Here is a 12,501-nt window from a genome sequence, read left to right as displayed (position 1 = left end):
GATCAAGGGATCAATCCATGAAGAAGATATAACAATTGTAAATATTTATGCACCCAACATAGGAGCACATCAATAGATAAGGCAAATACTAACAGCCATAAAAGGGGAAATCAACAGTTAACACAATCATAGTAGGGAACTTTAACATCCCACTTTCACCAATGGACAGATCATCCAAAATGAACATAAATAAGGAAACACAAGCTTTAAATGAAACATTAAATGTGATGGACTTAATCGATATTTATAACAGAATACACTTTCTTCTCAAGTGCTCATGGAACATTCACCAGGAGAGATCATATCTTGGGTCACAAATCAAGCCTTGGTAATTTTAAGTAAATTGAAATCGTATCAAGTATCTTTTCTGATCACAATGCTATGAGACTAGATATCCATTACAGGAAAAAAACTGTAAAAAATACAAACACATGGAAGTTAAACAACACGCTATTAAACAACAAATACATCACTGAAGAAATGAAAGAGGAAATAAAAAAATACCTAGAAACAAATGAAAATGAAAACATGATGACCCAAAACCTATAGGATGCAGCAAAAGCAGTTCTAAGAGGAAAGTTTATAGCAATACAATCCTCTCAAGAAACAAGAAAAATCTCAAATAAACAACCTAAACTTGCATGTAAAACAATTAGAGAACGAAGGACAAAACCCCCCCAAAGTTAGCAGAAGGAAAGAAATCATAAATATCAGACCAGAAATAAATGAAAAAGAAATGAAGGAAACAATAGCAAAGATCAATAAAACTAAAAGCTGGTTCTTTGAGAAGGTAAACAAAATTGATAAACCACTATCCAGACTCATCAAGAAAAAAGGGAGAAGAATCAAATCAACAGAATTAGAAATGAAAAAGGAGAAGTAACAACTGACCCTGCAGAAATACAAAGAATCATGAGGGATTACTACAAGCAATTTTATGCCAATAAAATGGACAACCTGGAAGAAATGGACAAATTCTTAGAAAAGCACAACCTTCCAAGACTGAACCAGGAAGAAAGAGAAAATAAAAACAGACCAATCACAAGCATTGAAATTGAGACTCTGGTTAAAAATCTTCCAACAAACAAAAGCCCAGGACCAGATGGCGTCACAGGCAATTCTATCAAACATTTAGAGAAGAGTTAACACCTATCCTTCTCAAGCTCTTCCAAAATATAGCAGAGGGAGGAATACTCTCAAACTCATTCTACAAGGCCACCATCATCCTGATACCAAAACCAGACAAAGATGTCACACAAAAAAAGAAAACTACTGGCCAATATTACTGATGAACATAGATGCAAAAATCCTCAACAAAATACTAGCAAACAGAATCCAACAGCACATTACAGGATCATAAACCATAATCAAGCTGGGTTTATCCCAGAAATGCAAGGATTCTTCAACATATGCAAATCAATCAATGTGATACACCATATTAACACACTGAAAGATAAAAAACATATGATAATCTCAATAGATGCAGAAAAAGCTTTTGACAAAATTCAACACCCATTTATGATAAAAACTCTCCAGAAACTAGGCATAGAGGGAACTTATCTCACCATAACAAAGGACATATATGACAAACTCACAGCCAACATCATTCTCAATGGTGAAAAATCGAAAGCATTTCTACTAAGATCAGGAACAAGGCAAGGTTGCCCACTCTCACCACTATTAATCAACATAGTTTTGGAAGTTTTAGCCACAGCAATCAGAGAACAAAAAGAAATGAAAGGAATCAAAATCAGAAAAGAAGAAGTAAAACTGTCACTGTTTGCTGCTGACATGATACTATACCTAGAGAATCTGAAAGATGCTACCAGAAAACTACTAGAGCTAATCAATGAATTTGGTAAAGTAGCAGGATACAAGATTAACACACAGAAATCTCTTGCATTCCTATGCACTAATGATGAAAAATCTGACAGAGAAATTAAGGAAACACTCCAATTTACCATTGCAAAAAAAGAATAAAATACCTAGGAATAAACCTGCCTAAGGAGACAAAACACCTCTATGCAGAAAACTATAAGACACTGATGAAAGAAATTAAAGATGATACAAACAGATGGAGAGATTTATCATGTTCTGGGATTGGAAGAATCAACATTATGAAAATGACTCTACTACCCAAAGCAATCTACAGATTCAATGCAATCCCTATCAAACTACCAATGGCATTTTTCACAGAACTAGAACAAACAATTGTACTGTTTGTATGGAAACACAAAAGACCTCGAATAGCCAAAGCAGTCTTGAGAAAGAAAAACGGAGCGAGAGGAATCAGGCTCCCTGATTTCAGACTATACTACCAAGCTAGAGTAATCAAGACAGTATAGTACAGGCACAAAAACAGAAATATAGATCAATGGAACAGGATAGAAAGCCCAGAGATAAATCCATGCATGTATGGTCACCTTATCTTTGATAAAGGGGGCAAGAATATGCATGGAGAAAAGACAGCCTCTTCAATAAGTGGTGCTAGGAAAACTGGACAGCTACATGTAAAAGAATAAAATTAGAATACTTCTTAACACCATACACAAAAATAAACTCAAAATGGATTAAAGACCTAAATGTAAGGCCAGACACTGTAAAACTCTTAAAGGAAAACTTAGGAAGAACACTCTTTGACATAAATCACCGTAAGATCCTTTTTGACCCACCTCCTAGAGAAACTGAAATAAAAAGAAAAATAAACAAATGGGACCTAATGAAACTTAAAAGCTTTTGCACAGTAAAGGAAACCATAAACAAGACCAAAAGACAACCCTCAGAATGGGAGAAACTATTTGCAAATGAAGCAACGGACAAAGGATTAATCTCCAAAATATACAAGCAGTTCATGCAGCTCAATATCAAAAAAATCAACCAACCCAACCCAAAAAATGGGCAGAAGATCTAAATAGACATTTCTCCAAAGAAGATATACAGATTGCCAATAAATACATGAAAGGATGCTCAACATCATTAATCATTAGAGAAATGCAAATCAAAAGTACAATGAGGTATCACTTCACACTGGTCAGAATGGCCATCATCAGAAATCTACAAACAGGCAGAAATGGAGACACAGATGAAGAAAACAAACGTATGGACACTAAGGGGAGAAGTTGTGGGGGGTGGGGGCAGAATGGTGGTGTTATGAATTGGGAGATTGGGATTGACATATATACACTAATATGTATAAAATGGATAACTAATAAGCACCTGATGTATAAAAGAAAAAATTCAAAAGAAAATCTACAAACAACAAATGCTGGAGAGGGTGTGGAGAAAAGGCAACCCTCTTGCATTGTTGGTGGGAATGTAAATTGATACAGCCACTATGGAGAACAGTATGGAGGTTCCTTAAAATCGAAAAATATAACTACCATACAACCCAGAAGTACCAGTACTGGGCATATAACCTCAGAAGACCATAATTCAAAAAGAGTCATGTATGACAATGTTCATTGCAGCACTATTTACCATAGCCAGGACATGGAAGCAACCTAGGTGTCCATCAACAGATGAATGGATAAAGAAGATGTGGCACGTATATACAATGGAATATTACTGAGCCATAAAAAGAAATGAAATTGAGTTATTTGTAATGGGGTGGATGGACCTAGAGTCTGCTATACAGAGTGAAGTAAGTCAGAAAGAGGAAAACAAATACTGTATGCTAACACATATATATGGAATCTAAAAAAAAAAAAAAATGGTTCTGATGAACCTAGGGGCAGGACAGGAATAAGGACACAGACGTGCAGAATGGACTTGAGGACATGGGGAGGGGAAGGGTAAGCTGGGACGAAGTGAGACAGTAGCATTGACATATATAGACTACCAAATGTAAGATAGATAGCTAGTGGGAAGCAGCTGATTCACACGGGGAGATCAGCTCAGTGCTTTGTGACCACCTAGCCAGGTGGGATAGGGAGGGTAGGAGGGAGATGGAAGAGGGAGGAGATATGGGGATATATGTATACATATAGCTGATTCACTTTGTTATACACCAGAAACTAACACAACATTGTAAAGCAATTATACTCCAATAAAGATGTTTATAAAAAACAAATTTTTTTCTCATGGTTCTGGAGGCTGGGAAGTCCAAGGTCAAGGTGCTGGCTGATTCTGTTCCAGATGAGAGCCCTCTTCCTGGTTTGCAGAGAGCAGACTTCTTTTTGTATCCTCACATGAGGAGGGTTGGAGGGTCACAGAGGGATAGAGAGAGAGAGAGAGAGAGAGAGAGAGAGAGAGAGGGAGAAAGAGAGGAGAGGGAGACTGAGTGGGGAGGTGGGGGGCAAGAGAGAGAAAGAGAGAGCATACATGCATGCATGTGAAAGAGAGGTGGCAGGGGAGCATTCTGATCTCTTCTTATAATGGCACTAATCCTATCATAAGAACCCCACCCTTATGACCTCATCTAAACCTAATTACCTCCCAAAGGTTCATTTCCAAATACCATCACAGTGGGAGTTAGGGATTCAATGCACGAATTCTGGAAGGACACAAACATTCAGTCCATAGCACTCACTGAGTTTCATTGCTCAGAGTTCCAGCCCTGAACCCTTTGCTGATATTGCTTCAGATAGTAAGGGACTGTGGACCTAAACAAACATATACGGGTGCCCAAGCCTCCTACCTCAGCTCTTCAGGTTCAAGTGCTGCTCTAACCCCAAGATAAAGATCTGTTGTTATCAACACTCCTCTCAAAGCCTCATAGCCTCAGGAGGAGATCGTCCTTCGATGCCCCTCCCTTTTTAAAACAAATAAACAAAAACAGCAAAAGAAATGTCATAAATGCAAATTTATACCATGATTACATATTCCTATTGTAATTTTTGCTACAAGACTTTTTCTGTCCTTAAGGCCTATTTTTATTTAAAATTGTAATTTCCAACGAACACTTAAGCTTATTGATTTGCTACTTGGAAAGGTCTCCCAGTTTCTAACAGGCTTCTTTTTGCATGTTGTTTGTTGGAATACATCAAGATGGTTTCCCATTGTACTTAAATTTAAGGATCTGTAAGTAATGCACAAAAGTCTCTTGGTCTCAAAATCATCTTTGCAACTGTACGTAGATGATTATACCAACCATATAATCTTTCAATATGCCATACCACACTAAAGATGCACATTCATTACGTGTGTAATCTGTGTGTATTAAATTATTTAGATGTCTATCAACTGTTAGCCTACAAAATAAAGGAAATGTTGTGACCAAAGCAATAATATTCTAATTTGATAAATCACTTTTCTTAGTCCTCTATAGTTAATTCTGTGGCACTATTGCATTTTATCTTTCTCTAAAATTTTATCTAACTGATTTGCTTCATATTCATCAGAAATTCTTGGCTACTTCTGCCCTCAATACATTGAGATAAATTTACCTATTACCGGATTTTTGCCTCATGGTATCCATCTAGGCTCCTATTGCCTCTGAAAAATGACTCATATTTTGAAAAATGACACATAACAGGGTTGCAGTTAAGTAATGAGCAGAAGTGGGTAGAGTTGCGGGTGAATTGATAACATAGGAAAAATACAAAAGAACTGCCTGGCTTTAGTAATTCTTTTCCTTGGGAAGTAAAACTCTACATTTACTTTTTTGGAGAAAGACATCTCGTCACTTAATCCCATTACTTATGATGGAGTATAGCACAAGATCATTTTGAGGCTTAAGTGAGAATGCCGGGGAAGAAGCTGCATGATGGCCACATGCACCATAGGGGGTTATTAAAATACAGGTGACTACAGAGGGTAATTTTGCTTTCTACTTTGTATGTTTATTATATATTTTATATATAGTGTGTATATCTATAGTATTTGCTTTTTATGACTAGCATATACTACATTTATGATTGGAAAAATAATCATTTCATTTTCGAACAACTAAATAAAGATGAGAATATTACAAGAAAAATAAATAAATAAAATGCAGGTGGCTATCTTGTTGTACAAGCACCTGATTATGTTGCTCCTAGTGAGCACATGGCTTATTTTTGTTGCAGAATTACAAGGCAATATTCATTTGTCAAAAATTATTTTCCGGGCTTCCCTGGTGGCGCAGTGGTTGAGAGTCCGCCTGCTGATGCAGGGGACACGGGTTCGTGCCCCGGACCAGGAAGATCCCACATGCCGCGGAGCGGCTGGGCCCGTGAGCCATGGCCGCTGAGCCTGCGCGTCCGGAGCCTGTGCTCCGCAACGGGAGAGGCCACGGCAGTGAGAGGCCCGCGTACCACAAAAACAAAAAACAAAAAACAAAAAAAACAAACAAAAAAAATTATTTTCCCTCACTAATATCATCTATAAAATCATAACTAAAAAACAGCAGATGTGTCTCATTTTCCCCAGCTGCACGTGCTATCTTAGCAAGCAATCGCTTGAAAGATTCCTGTATGCAATGACTCCAATGAGGAAATTCTGAGCAGAGGCAAGATAGTTTAATGGTCACTTCCCTACAGTGCCCTCTGAAAGGCATCAGTGGTCTCTTGAGCAACTAAGATAGTATTCATTCATGCCTCAAAACCATCGATACCATCACTAACAGCCTGAAAGCAGTTTTGGCATCATGTCAACCAAAACAGCCACATGGGGGCCTGGCTCATCCCCTTCCTTGATGGCAGATAGGGCTAGCCTTAAGCATACAGACCAGGACAAAGGTGTATACCTAATCAGCCCATGTATAAAAAGAAGTGCTCTCTATATTAAAATTGTGGGCACCTAGCTACACTTTTGAGCTGGTCCAAAATTAGTTGGCATTCCATTGACACCGTTTAAGCTTCTGAAATACAGAGATTTAGGTATCCATTCTAGACATATGTTAATCATCTTGGAACGGTACTCACTCAGTGAGAGAACAAGCCAAGCTGGTCTGGAAACAATCACAGTCTGCCTTACATCAGAGAACTCCCAGATGTTTGCCTGCTGCAGGCTTCCCTGGCAGGTGTCACCATAAAAAGGGAGTTCCAGCCAGGGTGCTGTCAGCACTGAAAAGGCATGTCATACACCTTTTCACAGTGGTGGAGAAATCAGCCATTTCCTCCAGATTGGAAACCAGGACCATATGGCATTTATTTTTAAAGGATGTCACTGAGGTATCTTTCAAGGTTACCAAATGATTCCCCCACCTCCCTTTTGATAATAGACAGTTGCTAATTCTATCACCTGTGAGGTCTGAAGGTAAAAGTTTTCTTTCTGTGTATAACAAAGCTCAGTGCTCATGGATCTTACAGGTAGGACTGCTTGAGGCTTTGGTCAAAATATAAAGGAGCAGGAAAGTGATTTTTAAGACAAAGAAAACACAGATGGGAAGCCAAAGAAAGATTTCTTCTCTTACATTAAGCTTTTCATTTCAAGTCTCTATTTTCATTTCATGTCCCCCACTTAGTAGTAACATGCTAGTGATTCTAAGAGCAGGCTGGAGCAGGGGTGCATCTCAAAGGAGTAGCAGACCTCCTGGTGTTTGCTTATTACACATCGTGGTACACATGTGAGTATGTGCACACACACACACACACACATACACACACACACACCAGTGGACTAAAAACTCAAACACTGTGCCTGCAAAAAATTTAAAATTCTTAACCGTAGGGACAAGATTAAGCTAAGAAATCTGTAATCAGTATAAGATGGTATTTCTCAGTGAAGTCCTTGAACCGCTTGCATTAGAATATCCTGGGGTGCTTGTCAAAAGATATCCAAATCTGGATATCCACATACTGACATCTATATTACTGGTAGTCTGGATCGGTAAGCTCCAGATGCTCTGGGGTGAGGCCCATGGATCCTCAGTGACTGCAGGCTCACCTGCAGTATAAGCATCGCCGCCCTAGGACAACCTAAGTGCTGTTTCATTCAAGTGAATTTAGGACCCCAGTTTGGTCTTTAAATTCACCTCTTATCTCCTCTATTTTGCCAAAAGAACCCAAGACCTTTCTCAGAAATTCACTCACTTAGGGTACCCCAAGGATTCTAAAGGGGCTACAGTTCAGAAATAAGTCTTCCAGTTCCACTGTGGAATAGGACCTAAAGCAGCTCTGAGAAAAAAGTGAAAGCAACCCCAGGGACTGTAGGGGCTGGAAGAGGTCTGCTTTTTAAAACTAATTGGCCCCTAAATCATGAAATCCTAGTGCTTTTAAAGGGGCTTAGCATGCACCCCTATGTTCACAGCAACACTATTCACAGTAGTCAAGACATGGAAACAACTTAAATGTCCACTGACAGACAAATGGATAAAGAAGATCTGGCACACACACACACACACACACACACACACACACACACACACACACACTGGAATATTACTCAGCCATCAAAAAGAATGAAATAATGCCATCTTCAGCTACATGCATGGGCCTAGAGATTGCCATACTAAGTGAAGTAAGTCAGAAAGAGAAGGATAAATACCATATGATATCACTTATATATGGAGTCTAAAAAAATGATACAAATGAACATATCTACAAAACAAAAACAGACTCACAGACATAGAGAACAGATTTGTAGTTGCCAATGGGGATGGAAGTGGGGGAGGGATGGAGTGGTAGTTTGGGGTTAGCAGGTGCAAACTATTATATAGGGAATGGATAAACAACAAGATCTGACTGTGTAGCACAGGGAACTATATTCAATGTCCTGTGATAAACCATGATGGAAAAGAACATGAAAAAGAATATATATATATATATATATATATATATGTGTGTGTATATATATATATATATATATATATATATATATATATATATATATATATATAAAACTGAATCACTTTGCTGTATACCGGAAACTAACACAACATTGTAAATCAACTATACTTTAATAAAAAAGGAGGGCTTAGCAATTTTTAGCTGGAAGAAGAAACTCTTCTCCCCGAAATTCAAGCTGAAAATTTCAAACACATCTTATTCTTCTTCTTTGAGCCACTGGCTCCTATATTTCAAGAGCCACTCCCGCCTCCACACACACAACTTCCTTATTCCATTTTTTAAATATTTCTTTCATATGTCTTTCTTTTCAGCTTTACTTCTAAAGACCACAGTTTGAAGGTCCATCATTTTATGGCTGGATTATTACAATGACCTACTAACTGATCCCTTTATTCTCATCTCACTCTTTTCCACAATTCTTATGCACTGCCACCAGACAAGATTGGCAAAAACACAAACCTGCTCAAAGACTTCTGATGATTTCCCATTTCCTAAAAGAGCAGTCTAGACACATTTGTATCTCACAGTCATGAAGTACGTCACAAGTTTTCCCTTTTCCTTCTGCCAAGGTAAATTGTCCTCATTTTTTCATTTGGCGCCAGTCTATCTATGTGAAAAGACAAATAATCATACCAAGCAGTACATATCCTTTCTCCTTAATTAGGTTTAAACTCCTTAAGGGCTGAGAGAAAGTCTTTGCAATCCTCTCAAAACCAAACATATTGCTCAAGTATTTGTTAAATAAATCAAAGACTGAACGATACTGGATTAAGCCACCACCAGCCAATCTCACCTCCTGACCTGAGGTACCACTGGGCAGTTTGTGAACTTTCTGTGTGCTGAGCAAGGGTAGAAGTTCAATCCCGTTAATCTCCTCATCACTTACTCCTCTACTGGAAGAAATTGGTCCCAGAAGTTTGGGACTTTTTCCCCACACATGCAAAAACCAAACAATTCTGCAAGAAGGATTTATGTTGGGAAAAAGATACAAATTCTTTGTCTAGCTGGTTCCTCCTAAGAGTTCCAAATTCCAATGTGTGAAAAAGATTCCGATCTTTACCACAGTGGAAAGTCTGTGATGTGAGAACTACTTGAAGAAATTTTCCATCTCAGATCAATGACAAAGTAGACAATACACAGCTTTTAGTGGCTACAGATGCTACTGATTTAAAGCATTGTAATAATTCCTTCAAAGGCAGTAAGACCAACCATGTCAAGCAATGTTTTGGTGCTAGCGTGAGTGAAACCAACTCAAATGCCAAGTTTGACTGAGTAGCAGAATTGCACATGTTGTTTAAAGATATTGCTGTATTTGTCAGAAAAAAACTTGTGTCAAGATATATTTTATGGCATCATTATAATTATAATGATTATAAATTGTGATCAGAGACCTGCAAAAAAGTTATGCATACAATTTTTATGTATGATTAAAAATCAGAATTTGTCTATTTACACTTACTAGATTATCTCCAATACACAGAAACACACACACACACACAGAATTTGCTTAGCACTTAAATAAAAAAATGTTTTTAGGGCTTCCCTGGTGGCGCAGTGGTTGAGAGTCTGCCTGCTGTTTCAGGGGACACGGGTTCGTGCCCCGGTCCAGGAAGATCCCACATGCCGCGGAGCGGCTGGGCCCGTGAGCCATGGCCGCTGAGCCTGCGCGTCCGGAGCCTGTGCTCCGCAACAGGAGAGGCCGCAACAGAGAGAGGTCCGCGTACCGCAAAAAAAAAAAAGTTTTTAAATTAAAATTAAATAAAATTTTAAAAATTGTTTTGCATTTAAAAATTGCAGTTGAAGTATAAATGAGGATAACCCTGCGACACATCACATATTACAAATTCAGGGGACAGATTGGGTTTTAAAATGTGATGTTTAGAATGCTAAACTTTAACATTATACATATTCTGAGTTGACTGTCACACTTCTAAATTTATCTTTTGAATATCTGTACCCAGGAAAATGATTTCTCTTACGAAGTTTTAAGCAAATTAAATAGTATTTAAGATAAATACTGTTATTTTGAAAATATTTTCAAAACAAAATATGTTTGAATTTCACAAATTCTCCCAGAAGAATCAGAAAAAATTAAACATTTTGTAATACCTTTTTAAAAAATTCACTAATTCCTCAATTAAGCCATAATTTCCTTTAAAGCCCTTTGAAGAACAGTGGTTGAACTTGGCAGTTACACCAATGAGCATCCAGATGCTGCCATTTCCTGGATTTAATTTTACATGACAGTTCGAATTTAGTGTCTTGTTACCCTAACTTTAATTAGGATAAGCTCAAGGGGAAAAAAATGTTTTTGGACAGAAGTTGTTTCCAGTGGATACTTCAGAAGCATGAGGAAGGTGATTGCAATTAGGGGAACATCTTTCAAAATGCTACACAATGGAATAAAACATAATAAAAGATCTGCAAGAGTCCTTTGGACTCACAAGTCTAACCCCTGTATCTTATACTTGGGGAAAATAAGTCCAGAGAAGTGAAGTGAATCATCTTGTGGTCAGCCTCCAAGGCAGGATTAGTTGTCCCTTCCACTATCTCATGTTTTCTCTTGAGGATAAATTTCTAATTCCAGGTTTGATTTGCTGGATGAACTCTGGTACTTGCTAAGCTAAATTTATAAAATAACAGAATATTGGTCTCAGATGGGCACAGTAACCTTTTCTCAACTGTTAAAAATATAAATGAATTTAAAAGCCCGAGGGTAGAGCTTAAGTCTAAAATTTCCAGTCTCAGCTCGACTAGTTTAAATTTTACAGCAATTTCTGAAATGCACCTTTTCCCCGTTACAACCATGCCACCAAATGATCAGTCCAGTTTGTTCTCCATAAATACAACTTACAAGGTAACTAAAAGAGTCAGTTTTGTCTTGCCAGAGTGCTCAGAGCAGGGGTCTTTCTTCTAATAGCTTACAATGGGTTTAATTTACAGTAACATGATTTATAAAACGGCATACAGATTTTAAATGAACATTGCTAAAGAAACGATCAGCCACATCCTTGGTGCCTCTGCATTCAAGCATTGTTCCCCAGGCTTTCTTCTAAAGCCAACTCTGCCTCTCCTGACACCTTCACCGACTGACCCGCCATAACAAAGCTGCTGAAGAGTGAGACGATATGGCCGCTTGCACCACCATGCCTCGCTGGTTTCAAACCCTTCACACCTATGTCCCTGGTAAACCCAGAAAGGATGCACTGCTGAGAGAAAGCAAAAGAAAACGTCCATCACCTGAAGGATGACCAGGACAATAAGCCTACGCCAAGTAGCGAGCAGGAAGTGGAATGAGTTTGCCTTTCCTCTATGGTGCATGCCACAAGGACGCCTGCTGTTTCATTAATTGTTTTTTATTGTGATAAAATTTACATCACATAAAATTAATCATTCTAAAATGTACAATTCAGTGGCACTTACTACATTCCAAATGCTGTACAACCATGACCTCCATCTATTCATCACTCCTGTAGAAAACCCCACACCCGTTAAACAGTCACACCCCATTACTCCCTCCTACCATCTCCAGAAACCTTCAGTTCATTTTCTGTCTCCTATGAATCTATCTATCCTGGACACTTCATATAAATAGAATCAGATAATATGAGACCTTTTGTATCTGGTTCCTTTCACTTAGCCTAGTGTTCTGAGGTCCATTCATACTATAACATGTATCAGTTCTTTTTTATTGCTGAATGATATTCCATTGTATGGATATACCACATTTTGTTCATTTATCATTTGATGAAATTTGGGGTTATTTCCACTTTGAGGCTACTGTGAATAGTGC

The sequence above is a fragment of the Orcinus orca genome, chromosome X, assembly GCF_937001465.1.
Source record: "Orcinus orca chromosome X, mOrcOrc1.1, whole genome shotgun sequence".
Lineage (NCBI taxonomy): Eukaryota > Metazoa > Chordata > Mammalia > Artiodactyla > Delphinidae > Orcinus > Orcinus orca.
The sequence above is the reverse complement of the archived record's forward strand: the minus strand, read 5'-3'. Positions refer to the sequence as shown.